This window comes from Sapajus apella, unplaced genomic scaffold, assembly GCF_009761245.1.
Source record: "Sapajus apella isolate SASKATOON/1434 unplaced genomic scaffold, GSC_monkey_1.0 scaffold122, whole genome shotgun sequence".
NCBI classification, from domain to species: domain Eukaryota; kingdom Metazoa; phylum Chordata; class Mammalia; order Primates; family Cebidae; genus Sapajus; species Sapajus apella.
Window position 1 is genome coordinate 7,593,738 of NW_022437062.1, and position 14,952 is coordinate 7,608,689.

A 14,952-nucleotide genomic window follows, 5' to 3' on the forward strand; every position below is an offset into this window, starting at 1 on the left:
TTTTTTTTTTTTTTTTTTTTTATTGGGACAGGGAGGAAAAAGGGTTTTGCCTGGGGAAAGGTTCAACTATAATCGTGTTATTTAACAGTATCATTAAAAATAACAGCCAGACTTTACCAAAAATTTACCATATTCCAGGTGTAGGCACTGTAGACATATTATCCTCTTTCTATAGATAAGAAAATAAAGGCATGAAAAGCTTAAATAATTTGCCAGAGATTAAACAACAAAATAAGGTGAAGAGTGCACTGGAATCAGGTATTCTGTCTCCATTACATATGTTCGTAACCAATATACTGTAATGCCTCCCAATTAATATGAGAGATTAAGGGCTGAATGTATTAAACAGATGATGCAGTTTTTATCACTTTCTAGCTCATGATTTTTGGAAGGTCATTTATTTTATTCTAAATCTGTTCTCTCAAATGCAAAATGGGAATATTGCTGTGAAAATCAAAATGAGATTATACTAAGTTACTACTGCTATTAATAGCAATAATATTTATAAGAAATATAAATATAGGCCGGGCGCGGTGGCTCAAGCCTGTAATCCCAGCACTTTGGGAGGCCGAGGCGGGTGGATCACGAGGTCAAGAGATCGAGACCATCCTGGTCAACATGGTGAAACCCCGTCTCTACTAAAAATACAAAACATTAGCTGGGAATGGTGGCGTGTGCCTGTAATCCCAGCTACTCAGGAGGTTGAGGCAGGAGAATTGCCTGAACCCAGGAGGCGGAGGTTGCGGTGAGCCGAGATCGCGCCATTGCACTCCAGCCTGGGTAACGAGAGTGAAACTCTGTCTCAAAAAAAAAAGAAATATAAATATATACAACTATGGTGTTCTGGAAGGCAAATCTGACAGCACTGTAAAGCAAGTGAAATATAATCACATCTTGGTATGCCCTCGTTTAGAGTGATCACAGAATTTATCATCCAAACTAGGACACTTTTGAGAGTGAAAGAAGTTACCATTAAAAATTATGCTTGGACAACAGGCATAAATCAGATCAGTCCGGGCATACTGGGATGTATATTCACCCCACCTGAGGTAAATGTTTACTTTTCTAGACTGATTTAATCATGACTTTTCTTCTATAGAAATGAACAACTACTCACCAACAAAAAAGAATGAACTACTAACAAACACGACAACATGGATAAGTCTCAAATGCATTATACGAAGTGAAAGATGCCAGATTCAAAATACTACATATTACACAACTTCATTTTCATGACATTCTAGAAATGGCAAATATATGCATAAAGAAAAATATCAGTGACTGCCAGAGAAAAGGAAGGAAGCTGGCTACAAAAGGATAAGAGGAAACATTTTGAGGAGAGGGACATGTTCTGTATTTTGACTGTGGTAGTGATTACACAACTGCCAAAACTCATGGAAAAGATATCTCAATAATCTGACTTAAAAGAAATTGGGGCACAGAGCACATGCTATCCATGGTTTTTCACTAGACTCCTTGGACACTTGGCATTTGCTTGACAGAGCTGAGAAATATGGTGCCCCTTGGCCCACAGCCATTCCTTTTTCTCCAGAAAACTGGTTACTCTTCAATTCTGGAGGTGCCAGAAACATTCCTCTCAGTATCTGGAATTTTTGTTTTGACAGGTGACTACCAAGGCCAACCCTACTGGTTTTCTGTTTCTCCTCTCAGCTATGTGGGCTGGGTCTGACCCTGCTTACTGGGGATGCCCTCAGTACCCTTTGCATGCAATGATGCAGAGTAAGTGCTCTTACTCAGAGGCCAATGGGAGTTAAAACTTAAGTTGCAAAGGCCTCCAGGCTCCTTCTGTCCCTCCCAGCTCTCTGGAAAGCTTTCTACTCATTATGCAGGTAAGTATCCCAACTTAAAAACCAGGTAAAAAATTAAAGACTCATTCAAAATCTTAAAGGCTGGTGCAGCTAAAAAGATTAGGTTAGTGCTCACTTCGGCAGCACATATACTAAAATTGGAACGATACAGAGAAGATTAGCATGGCCCCTGCGCAAGGATGACATGCAAATTCGTGAAGCGTTCCATATTTAAAAAAAAAAAAAAAAAAAAAAAAAAGATTAGATCAAACGGATCCATGTTCAAATTCCTAGCTTTCCTACGTAACTAGCTCTGTAACCTTGGAAACAGCCAAGTCTCACTTTTTTAAATCTATGAAAGTAAAGATGTTTATGTATTTACCTTGCCTCACTCCAAAAGAATGAGAAAAATCTGCAGACAATAAAATTATTTTTTAATAGAGGAGGAAACTAGAATAAAGAGAAAGAAGAATAAATAAGTTAATGACCAAACTCAAAATTTGAGAGAATATTTTGATGTGCAAAGTGATTTCAAAGTGGTACGCAAAGTTTGGCAGAGTACTAATATTGGAAAGCCACACAGAGATCAAGGGATTCAATTTATGAGAAGGCAGCAAAACTTAAAAAACTAACCACATTAAATCTTTTATAGGAAGGAAAGGAAAAAAGGTAGAAACTCCTAAACTCTGCTGGGCATGGTGGCTCATGTCCGTAATTCCAGTACTCTGGGAGGCCGAGGCAAGTGGATCAAGTGAGGTCAGGAGTTCAAGGCTAGCCTGGCCAACATGGTAAAATCCCCGTCTCTACTAAAAACACAAAAATTAGCTGGGTATAGTGGTGGGTGCCTGTAGTCCCAGCTACTCGGGAAACTGTGACAGTAGAATCACTTGAACCTGGGAGGGTAGGAACCAGTGAGCCGAGATCACTACTGTGAGCCGAGATCATGCCATTGCACTCCAGCCTGGGCAAGAGTAAGACTCTGTCTCAACAACAACAAAAATCGAAACTCATTGTAACTATCTGTAGCTTTTGCTATTAATACTTCCTGTCTCTCTTAATGTTTCATTTGATTAAAACAAAATGTTTCTTCTCCCTACAACTTCTTCCTTCCTTCCTTTCTACTTCATCATAGCGTCTCTCGATGTCTGAGTTCAAATATTCCTCCTTGAAACACTTCTTTGAGACAGGGTCTCACTCTGTGCCCAGGCTGGAATGCCATGGCATGATCATGGCTCATTGCAGCCTTGACTTCCCAGACTCAAGTGATCCTGCCACCTCACCTTCCCAAGTAGCTGGGATTACGGGTACGTGCCACCATGCCCAGCTAATTTTTGTATTTTTTGTAGAGATGAGGTTTCGCCATGTTGCCCAGGCTGTTCTCAAACTCCTGGGTGCAAGAGATCCGCCTGCCTTGGCCTCCCAAAATGCTGGGATTACAAGCAGCAGCCACCATGCCTGGCCTCTGAAGCACTTCTTGATCCCTGTCTTTGTTGATTTCTTCTTTCACTCTCTCTTTCTGTACTTAGTTAATATTGCACAGTCTAAGACTTTTAACAATCTACAAATAATTGAAGGCCTAAAGGTAAGATATGACTGGGCAATAACTGATCCAGGTGGGTCTCCTCTTGCCAAATAGACTGCAAAACTTCTCTTGGGCAGCAACTACATTTCATACATTTATGTATGCAATGTAAACTGCAAATCAATTATTATTAAATATAAATGTATACTCATACATATATATTTTCTAGTGAACAAATGAGTATCACCACACTCAAAGTACTGTTACCAGAACACCAGAGGTTTGGTCTAGGTCCTGCTACTTGGCATACAGAAAGCCAATCACTGAGACAATGAGTACTGCCAGGGAAGAAGGCTTTAATCAGGTGCTGCAACTGAGGAAATGTCAGATAAGCCTTAAATCCAACTCTCTGACCAACTAAAATCAGGGGTTTATATAGCAGGGAAGAAATGTCTACTTGCAGGAAAACAGGTATTAGGGAGGGGTGAGAGAGAAGAGCTGGTCAATAAGAAACAGGTGGCAATCAGGACAGATAAGGGGTCTGGTGTCTCATTGTCCAGATGGTATGATCTAGTAAGTTTTAGTTCCACGATACTATCTGAGAGGCTTGCTGATTGGTGTCCTGAGAAAGGTATGCACATAAGACAAGAGTTATTTTCTCAAAGTTTTAAGACTGAGAGGGTCAATTTTTATGTTTATTCAAATAAACCATAAACATCAGTTCTATGGGACAATTGGGCCATTTCAGTATACCCCTTTCTATTTATCAGTTCCTCAGTTATGGAGAGTCTGGTCACTGATCTTTCTGGCTGCTTCATGCTGAGAAGGGGCATTGTTGGCAACCTGATACCATGAGTGGCCACGCTGATGGCCGTGGTTGCTGCCATCATGCCGCTGCTGCAGGGAAGCGCAGTTGGGCTGCCAGTGGGAGCCGGCCCCTTCCGAGTTGGGACAGGAGCTCCTCATGCCACTGTAGCTGCAGACCCGGGTCCTGCTTTACTGAGCAAGCAGGAGCCCCGCCAAAGCAGACTACAGCTGACCAAACTGCAGCTGTGGATCTCGGCCTCCCCGTGCTCTTTGGGGAGCTGGGAAGAGGCAGGATCTGCCTTCCTGGGCAGCTGTAGCCACCACACCCATAGCTGCAGGCCTGGGCTTCCCGTTCCAGGAAGCAGGCAGGAGCTGGAGACAGGTGGGAGCCCTGCCTCTTCCAAGTTGGCAGGATGAGAGGTCCCCTATGCAGTTGTGGCTGCCCTCCCAGGTGCAGGACCCGGGCGTCTCTGCAGCCTACACCTGTAGGTACCCCTAGGAAGAATACCCCCTACCAACCCTGCAGGTTCAAGGGTGTCTGCTCCCTCTGCCTGGCCTCTCTCTGCTCCCACTGCCCGATCTGATCTGGGTGCAGGGTTGGGGCCAAGCTGCAGGGCCATGAATGGCAGCAGGAGGCAGACAGAGTCCTGAGTGGAAAGGTGTGGGGCCTCCCATCCTCAGGCCAGGGAGGACCTGAAGAAAGGAGGGTAAGTTGCCAGTCCTGAGGACTAGAATGGGGACTCATGGTACCTCTTCCAGGCCCACCCACAGCAGCCCATGGACCAACTGGCATGCACTTCCTTCCCTGTGAGGTTCATAAAAGCCTTGGGCTCAGGCAGATCAGGGCAGAGGATGCCAGAGGACAAAGATGACACAGAGATGACAGGAGAGGATGACCAGCTGTAGAGTGGAGTATCTTCTCTGCTGTTGGCTGGAGAAGATGGGATCACCAGCTGCAGAGAGGAGTACCCACTCCGCTGAAAGCTGCAGAGATGACCAAGCAGAAGAGAGGAACTACCCTCTCTACTGAGACCTTCAGAGACCTGCAGAAATGTCAGAGTGACTTGTCTGTGGAGAGGAGCCACCATCTCTAGGGCCTCCTCTCTGCTAAGAGCTGAACACAACTGGATGACCCGCCTACAGAGAAGAGCTACCCACTCCTCTGAGCTCTAACACTAAATAAAACTCTTCTTGTACCCTTCATTTGTCTGTGCACCTCATTCTTCCTGGACACAGGACAAGAACTTGGGCAAAGGCACTATAGCCACAGAGGTTTCTGGCCAGAAAAATTGATACCCCAGAGATCCTGTGACAACATGGCCACCCAGGAATCAAAGGTTAATCATTGCAATACTATAGTTTTCCTCTGAAATACAATGTTTCTCTCTCCAGTCCCCTACTTCCACCAAAGATAAATCACAGTAGAACCATGCTACCTGTAAAATAAGCTTCAGTCCAACTATACTTGGCCTGATTGCCCACACAAAGTACAGCAAAACTCATTGTCTACATAGGCTCTCCTAAAATGGTTTTGTTGGAACCTATCACAACGCCATTTCAGTCAAAGCCCTGGAAAAATACCCAGTCCCTCCATCGGTGTCCCATAATATAAGAAAACAGATTCTTACTGAACTTATGCAAACAACCACATTGCCACGAATCAAGAATATTCACAAACAGTCCAGGCACGGTGACTCACGCCTATAATCCCAGCACTTTGGGAGGCCAACGCAGGCGGATTACTTGAGGGCAGGAGTTTGAGACCAGCCTGGCCAATATGGTGAAACCCCATATATACTGAAAATACAAAAATTAGCCAGGCGTGGTGGCAGATACCTATAATCCCAGCTACTCAGTAGGTTGAGGCAAGACAATCGCTTGAACCTGGGAGGTGGAGGTTGCAGTGACCCAATATCATGCCACTGTACTGAGCACAGGCGATAGAACAAGACACCATCTCAAAAAAAAAAAAAAAAAATCACAAATAATTTATGAATTCTGGAGAAACTGGGCAGACAGAAATACACCTCAAATTCTGTATACTCTATTCAGCTGTTAAAGCTTATAATTAGCTCAAGTGAGCTGGGTGCGGTGGCTCATGTCTGTAATCCCAGCACTTTGGGAGGCTGAGGCAGGCAGATCAGCTGAGGCCAGGAGTTCGATATCAGCCTAGGCAACATGATGAAACCCCATCTGTACTAAAAATACAAAAATTAGCCAGGCGTGATGGCACGTGCCTGTAATCCCAGCTACTTGGGAGGCTGAAGCATGAGAATTGCTTGAACCTGAGAGGTGGGGGTTGCAGTGAGCCAAGATGGTGCTACTGTACTCCAACCTGGGCAACAAAGTGAGACTCTGTCTCAAAAGATGGGGATGGAAAAGTTCTCTAGACTCTGAAAATCCAAACAAAAAGAATCAGCAGTGTTTCCAACAAAAAACCATACAAAATTATTTCAGTTCTCCATTAGTTCTGCCCATGCAAGCAACTCCTGCTCTACTTCATACTGGATTAGTAATTTTTATGAAGGCATCAGCCTTTTAGTTAGTCCTGGAAGTTTTCTCTCTAGTATCATGACACAATTTCCAAAATTATCAGATGCCTGCATTCAAGTCCTTTTCATGAACTCCCAAAGAAGTATGTCCTGGATTATAGTTGACTGTAAGCTGCTTTTTGAAATGAATCAAAGCAAAACAATTGTGGATGACAAAAATCTCAGGACAGGCACAACTGACAAGGACATTTGGTTACTTCTGCGGCATGCAAAAATGTAACACAGAAGTCATTACTGACATACTAATAATAATTAAGACATCAAATTTTAGGAATTTCATACAACCTGGAACACTTTTTGTTTTTGTTTTTTTGGAGATACAACAAGAGTTTCGCTCTTGTTGCCCAGGCTGGAGTGCACTGGCACAATCTCAGCTAATCACAACCTACACTCTCAGGTTCAAGTGATTCTCCTGCCTCAACCTCCTGAGTAGCTGGGATTACAGGCATGTACCACCATGCCTGGCTAATTTTGTATTTTTAGTAGAGCCAGGGTTTCTCCATGCTGGTCAGGCTGGTCTCAAACTCCTGACCTCAGGGGATCTGCCCGCCTTGGTCTCCCAAAGTGCTAGGATTACAGGCGTGAGCCACTGTGCCTGGCCCTGGAACACATACTAATACCACATGTATATAAAAATAACCCAAAGAAAGTTAAACACCACCTCCCATTTGATAATGCCTCCTTGTATAAATCTAACACCAAATAAGCCTAATAAATCTCTCTTGGACTTCAGAGAACCCAATATCCAAAAAAAGTTTGAGGCAAAAAGACTGAACTTAGAACTTGAAATTTGGCTTTCAAAGTCTGTCAAATATCAAAGGTTTAAAACACTTGATATCACAAAATATGATCAGAGGTCACTATAAAATAGTCATTCATTTAACCAAAATGAAAAAACAAAAACGTTTACTCTTTGATAGAGAGGAGACAGTTTGCCAAACAATAAGACTTAATAAAGATGGCACAAAGCTAACTACATTTGTCTCTTCCCTCTGTTTTGTTCCCTGCAGTTTACTTATACAGTAAACAAAAATGTTTTATTATCTCTTACTAATATTACATACAAATTTTGTTCAAAAGAGAAAATTAAATGTTACCTTTGTATGTTTCAGTACTGGTATTTTAGGGTTCATTTCTTAAACAATTAAACGTGTATGTATTCAATCCAACCTGTATTGATTTAGCACTACATGTACCAAGAGATGAATAAGAAGTACATTCTTATTTCTAAGAAGCTTACAACCTAGTGGGGATGAATGACAAAGAAGCCAATAAATATGAATAATGAGTGCTATAAAAGAGAAATAGATACAGTTTACTAAAAACGCAGAAGTATTTCATCTAATTTAAGAGGCAATGAAGCATTCCAGAAGACATATCAGGTCACAGTAGGCACAGTAGTCCCAAAGACAAGCAGGAAATTGTAAACATGAAATACAGGAAAGCTGTCTAGTTAAGCAAATATAGTAAAATTCTTCTATACTCAAAACTCAGAATCCAGAGATTTCCACATTTTCAAATTTCCAGTTCTCCAGAAATGGTTCCTCAATTTGAGCATGAATAGAAAGCAAAAAACAGTTACAGAAGGTGATGCGGAACTTTACAATGGATAAATCAGGTTGACAACATCCAAGACACCAACCAATTTCAGCATCAAAAACAGAGACAACCAGACATTATATGCCTCCTGATATAATACAACAGGAAATATTAACAACACTACTAATGGATATTCTTGCCAAAAAAAAATCTAACCTAAACATAATTAAGCTTCAACTGCTTGTTACCAACTAGTAGTTTAACGGAAATACAGAAGACACAGGAACCTGTTAATGCAACCATGAGGATGCAATTAGAAAAATCCAGAAAACTTTCTTTGGGATAGATGACTCAGTGTTCTCAACAAATGCTTCCCAAGAAAATAAGAGGATGAACCTATATATTAAGAAACACTTAAGGACTATATCAACTAAATACAATGTTTGGATGTTGCTTAGATCCTAGTTTAAGAAAAAACAAAACTTGAAATGTATATCCCTCCCCAACCATTTGAATGCATTTCTGTCACTATAGATTACTTTGCATTTTCAAAAATTTCATATAAATCATATACTAGCATAACTAATGTGGGAATCATCCATGCTGTTGCATTCATGTAGTAACAGTCTATTCCTTTTTATTGTTAACCAGTGTTCTATTATGTGGCTGTACCACAATTTGTTTTTCACCTACTGATGGACGTTTGGGTTGTTTCAATTTTTCACTGTTAGTAAAATGACTATAAATCATGTACACTTGTATGAATATATGCTTTCACTTCTCATGGGTAAATACCCAGAAGTGAAATGGCTGGGTTTTATGGTAGGTGTATGTTGAAGTTTTAAAGAAAATTGTCCAAAATTTTTTAGAGTCGTTATACTATTTTACATGCTGATCAGCAGTGTATGAGAGTAAGGAATTGTTATTAATCACTGTTAATTATTTTTAGTTGAACGGTAGTGTGGTTATGCGTTTTGTTGTTGTTGTCTAGAGTGTTTTAGAAATCCCTCCTACAGATAAAATTAGATTATATTTGCATAGAATAGGGAGTATCAATGAAGTAAGATATGTTGATAATTGATGAAGCTGCGTAATTGGAAATTTCATTCTACTACCCTCACTGCTTTTTTACATGATTAAAAATTCGGCCAGGCATGGTGGTTCTCACCTGTAATCCCAGCACTTTGGGAGTCCGAGGCAGGCGGATCATGAGGTCAGGAGATCAAGACCATCCTGATTAACATGGTGAATCCCTATCCCTACTAAAAATACAAAAACTTAGGCCTGGTGCAGTGGCTCACGCCTGTAATCCCAGCACATTGGGAGGCCAAAGGGGGTGGATCACGAGGTCAGGAGTTCGAGACCAGCCTGGCCAAGATGTTGAAACCCCGTCTCTAATAAAAACACAAAAATTAGCTGGGCACGGTGGCATGTGCCTGTAATCCCAGCTACTCAGGAGGCTGAGGCAAGAGAATTGCTTGAACATAGGAGGCGGAGGTTGTAGTGAGCTGAGATTGCGCCACTGCACTCCAGCCTGGGTGACAGAGTGAAACTCTGTCTCAAAAAACGAAAAAAAAAAAAAAAAAAAAGCGTAGCCAGGCATGGTGGCACATGCCTGTAATCCCAGCTACTGCGGAGGCCGAGGCAGGAAAAGTGCTTGAATGCAAGAGGCGGAGGTTGCAGTGGGCAGAGATGGCACCACTGCACTCCAGCCTGGGCGACAAAGTGAGATTCCGTTTAAAAAAAAAAAAAAAATCTCAAAAGTTACAAGAAATAGGATACTAGACTATTTCAGTGAACGAAGCCAATTTATGGGAGACGTACACATTTATAGCAATGTTCTGCAATGATACAGAAAAAATGGCATGTCTCTTGCTTTTAGGCCTAGAGCATGGTGTTCTCTTTAATGACTGTACATGCAATCAACTTTGTCTCAGTAAGAGTAATATGAAAGTCCAGCCAGGGGGAAGAGACAAACAAAAACAGATGTGTGTAGAAAGACTACATGCTATTCCTCCTTCTCACTCCACACTCCTGGATTTGGGTACAGGGAGAAGGTTGCATAGAAGAAGAAAAAATCAGAAATAAATATGGAAAAAATAATCTCTCTCATTTTAGAATATCCCCCAACAATCACTGAATGCTTCCGGAAAGGTGAACCTGGAGAACAACAGTAGTTAACATTTTTACTTTATGCCCTCTTTATAGCAAATTTTGCATCTCATATAAGTATTGCTTACTTTAAAAATAACTTAAGGCCAGGTGCAGTGGCTCATGCCTGTAATCTCAGCACTTTGTAAGGCTGAGGCAGGCAGATCACTTGAGGCCAGGTGTTTGAAACCAGCCTGGCCAATATGGCAAACCCCATCTCTACTAAAAATACAAAAATTAGGCAGGTGTGGTAGCACACATCTGTAATCCCAGCTATTTGGGAGCCTGAGGCACAAGAAATATTTGAACCTGGGAGACAAGAGGTTGCAGTGAGCAGAGATGGGGCCACTGCACTCCAGCCTGGGAAACAGAGCAAGACTCTGTCTCAACCAGTCAATAAAATAAAAATATCACCAGTAGGCTGGCCATGCTAACTTATTCCTATAATCTCAGCAATTTGTGAGACAAAGGCAGTTGGATCGCTTGAGCCCAAGAGTTTGGGACCAGCCTGGGCAACACGGTGAAACCCTGTCTCTACAAAACATGTAAAAATTAGCCAGGCATAGTGGTATGCACCTGTAGTCCCAGCTACTCAGGATGCTGAGGCAGGAGGATCACTTGAGCCCAGGAGGTCAAGGCAGCAGCGAGGTAAAATTGCACCACTGCATTTCAGCGTGGGTGAAAGAGAGAGACCCTATCTCAAACAAAACAAAACAAAACAGTAAAATAACCAGTTATTCAACCACTTTTCCTCCCATGCAGTTAATTTATTTTTGTTTTTGTTTTTTGAGATGGAGTCTCACTTTGTCACCCAGGCTGGAGTGCAGTGGCGTGATCTTGGCTCACTGCAACCTCTGCCTCCTGGGTTCAAGTGATTCTTCTGCCTCAGCCTACCGAGTAGCTGGGACTACAAGTGCACGTTACCATGCCAAGCTAATTTTTGTATTTTCAGTAGAGACAGGATTTCACCATATTGGCCAGGCTGGTCTCGAACTCCTGACCTCATGATCCGCCCTCCTCAGCTTCCTCAAAGTGCTGAGATTATAGGTGTGAACCACGGTGTCTAGCCTGCAGTTTAGTTTTATATACTGCATTTTGTCATTCATATTATGTTTTCCTACACATTAAAGTATTTTTTTGAAAATATGATTTAGGGCCAGGCACGATGGGTCATACCTGTAATTCTAGTGCTTTGAAAGGCCAAGTGGGAATTAGCACTTGAGCCTGGGCAATGTAGTGAAACCCTGTCTCTATAAGGAAAAAAAAAAAAAAAAAAAAAAAAACTTAAAAAATTACATTAGAGCCAAGTGAGGTGGCTCACACCTATAATCCCAGCACTTTGGGAGGACAAAGCGGGTGGATCATGAACTCAGGAGTTTGAGACCAGCCTGACCCACAAGATGAAACCCTGCCTCTACTAAAAATACAAAAATTAGTTAGGCATGGTGGCATGTACCTGTAATCCCAGCTACTCAGAAAGCTGAGACAGGAGAATCACTTGAATCCGGGAGGCGGAGGTTGCAGTGAGCTGAGATCACACCACTACACTCCCGCCTGGTTGACAGAGCACGAGACTCAGACTCAAAAAAACAAAAACAAAAACAAAAACAAGACTACATGAGCATGGTGGCACATGCCTGTAGTCCCAGCTACTTGGGAGGCTGAGGTGGGAGCACAGCTTAAGCCTGGGAGGTGGAAGCTGCAGTTACGCTGAGATTGTGCCACTGCACTCCAGCCTAGACAACAGAGCAGGACCTTGTGGAGTGGGGGTTGGGAAGGGAGAGCCTCTGCATACCCAACAAAGTGAACAGACATTATCCACAAACTATACATCTGACAGTGGACTGATATCCAGAATTTACAAGAAACTCAATCAGACAATTGAACAAAACCCCCCAAATAATCCCATTAAAAAACAGGGTAAGGACATGAATAGACATTCTTCAAAAGAAGACAAATGGCCAAGAAGCGTGTGAACAAACGTTCAATATCACTAATCATAGAAATGCAAATTAAAACTACAATGAAATATCATCTTACACTAATCAGAATGGCTAGTATTAAAAAGACAAAAAATAACAGATGACAAGGATGTGGAGAAAACGAACTCATATACTACTGGTGGGAATGTAAATTAGTACAACCTCTATGGAAAATAGCATGGAGATTTCTCAAAGAACTAGAAATAGAACTACCATATGATCCTGCAATCCCACTACTGGGTATCTACCCAAAGGAAAATAAATCATTATATCCCAAAACACCTGCAATCATATGTTTATTGCAGCACTCTTTGTAATAGGAAAGATATGGAATCAACCTGTGTCTATCAACAGAGGACTGGATAAAGAAAATGTGGCATATATACAATATGGAATACTATTCAGCCTTAAAAAAGAATGAAATTAATGTCTTTTGTAGCAACACAGATGGAACTGAAGGCCATTATCTCAAGGGAAACAACTCAGACACAAAGACAAATACTACATATTCTCACTTCTAATAATGTGTACATTTGAAAGCAGCATGGAATGATAGAGAATGGAGACTCAGAGAGGTAGGGGTGGGAGAAAGGTAGATGACGAAAGGTCGCTTATTGGGTAAAACATATGTTGTTCTAATGATCAATTCACTGAACCTCCTGACTTCACCACATGCGCTATATCAATGTAGCAAAACTGCACTTGTATCCCATAATCCCACCTACTCAGGAGGCTGAGGCAGGACAACTGCTTGAACCCAGGAGGTGGAGGTTGCAGTGAGCCAAGATCCCTTGACTGCACTCCAGCCTGGGCAAAAGAGTGAGACTTTATCTCAAAACAAACAAAAAACAAATTAAAAAAAATTTTTTTTAACTTTCAAATGAGTATGTATTGGGAATATTCCAAACCACACTGCATTCTTCAAAAGCAATTCTATTTTGTGGAATATACAAAATAGTTATGACAACATGGAAATTGATAATAAATGGAAATAAATTTAGGGTTCTAAAAGTAACTGTGATTTATGAACATTTGATTTATAAATCTTTACCCTACTTGCTATATATGATAAATCAATGTGTATCTGATTTTTTAAACTATGTGTGCATGCTTGTCTAAAATGTGTCTCAAAATAATAAAAAGTGGAAAGGGGTAAGCACATTCTGGCTTCAAAGAAAAAAAAATATTCATTAAAAAAAGATGTTACATATGTATCTTAAACATTTCAATTTAAAATCTAAAAATCAGCCGGCATGATGGCTCCCGCCTATAATCTGAGCACTCTGAGAGGCCAAGGGGGTGGATCACCTGAGGTTAGGAGTTCAAGACCTGCCTGGCCAACACAGTGAAACCCTGTCTCCAGTAAAAATACAAAAATTAGCGGGGCATGGTGGCACCCACCTGTAATCCCAGTTGCTTGGGAGACTAAGGCAGGAGAATCACTTTAACCTGGGAGGCAGAGGCTGCAGTTGAGTCGAGACTGCACCACAGCACTCCAGCCTGGACAACAGACAGAGAATCTGTCTCAAGAATAAAATAAAATAATTTTAAAATGGCTGGGTGCAGTGGCTCATGCCTGTAATCCCAGCACTTTAGGGGGCTGAGGCAGGTGTATCACCTGAAGTAAGAAGTTTGAGAACAAGGCCTGTAATCCCAGCTACTCAGGAGGCTGAGGCTGGAGAATCTCTTGAATCTGAGAGGCAGGGGTTGCACTGAGCTGAGAATGCGCCACTGTACTCCAGTCTAAGCAGCTGAGCAAGACTCCATCTAAAAAAAAAATTTTTTTAATGGCCAGGCACGGTGGCTTACACCTGTAATCCCAGCACTTTAGGAGGCCAAGGTGGGCAGATCTCTTGAGGTCAGGAGTTCGAGACCAACCTGGCCAACAAGGCGAAACCCAGTCTCTATTAAAAATATAAAAACCTGCCAGGCTTGGTGACAGATGCCTGTAATCCCAGCTACTTTAGAGGCTGACACAGAAGAATCACTTGACCCCAGGAGGCAGAGGCTACAATAAGCCAAGACTGTGTCACTGTAGTGAGCCAAGATTGTGCCACTGCACTGCAACCTGGGTGACAGAATGAGACTCCATCGCAAAAAAAAAAGAAAGAAAGAAATCTAAAGATGATTTATAATTTATAAATTTATAATTTGTAGTTTGGGTTTAAAGTGACTCAAGAACTTGATACATTATCAGTACAAAATCCTAAACTGTTACAGTTTTACTTCATTTATGTTTAGCTTTCTAATCTACACCTTATTGGATATACAGTTTTTCAGACATATGCTTTTGTCCAGACTACCCAAAGCATTACAATTAACTTAATGGAAATGATATATTTTAAACTGAAAAGACTAGGCAGTACGGTGTGACAGAGAAATATAAGTCCTAGAGTCAGACTTCTTGGATTTTAGTGCTGTTTTAACCTATTAGTTGTATACAATCTTAGGCAAGTTACCTAACCTCTTATTTCAGAATAATGCTGTGAGGATTAAATAATCCACTTGCCTCAATGTCTGTAAATCACTCTCTAAATGTTAGCTATTATTCAGTTATACACGAACTTCACCTATGAGGCCAGTTGCCTTTG

The 14,952-nt window shown here is 41.5% G+C and overlaps 1 protein-coding gene and 1 non-coding gene across 2 annotated transcripts in view; one reads left to right on the forward strand and one right to left on the reverse strand.

Annotated features, from left to right (window-relative positions):
• Window positions 1-14,952, reverse strand: part of KATNBL1 (katanin regulatory subunit B1 like 1) — a 60,269-nt gene that overhangs the window by 30,812 nt on the left and 14,505 nt on the right. The window lies entirely within an intron of this gene.
• On the forward strand, window positions 1,937-2,043 carry LOC116538818. Its single transcript, XR_004263791.1, has one exon. It is a non-coding gene; the product is annotated as a U6 spliceosomal RNA (small nuclear RNA).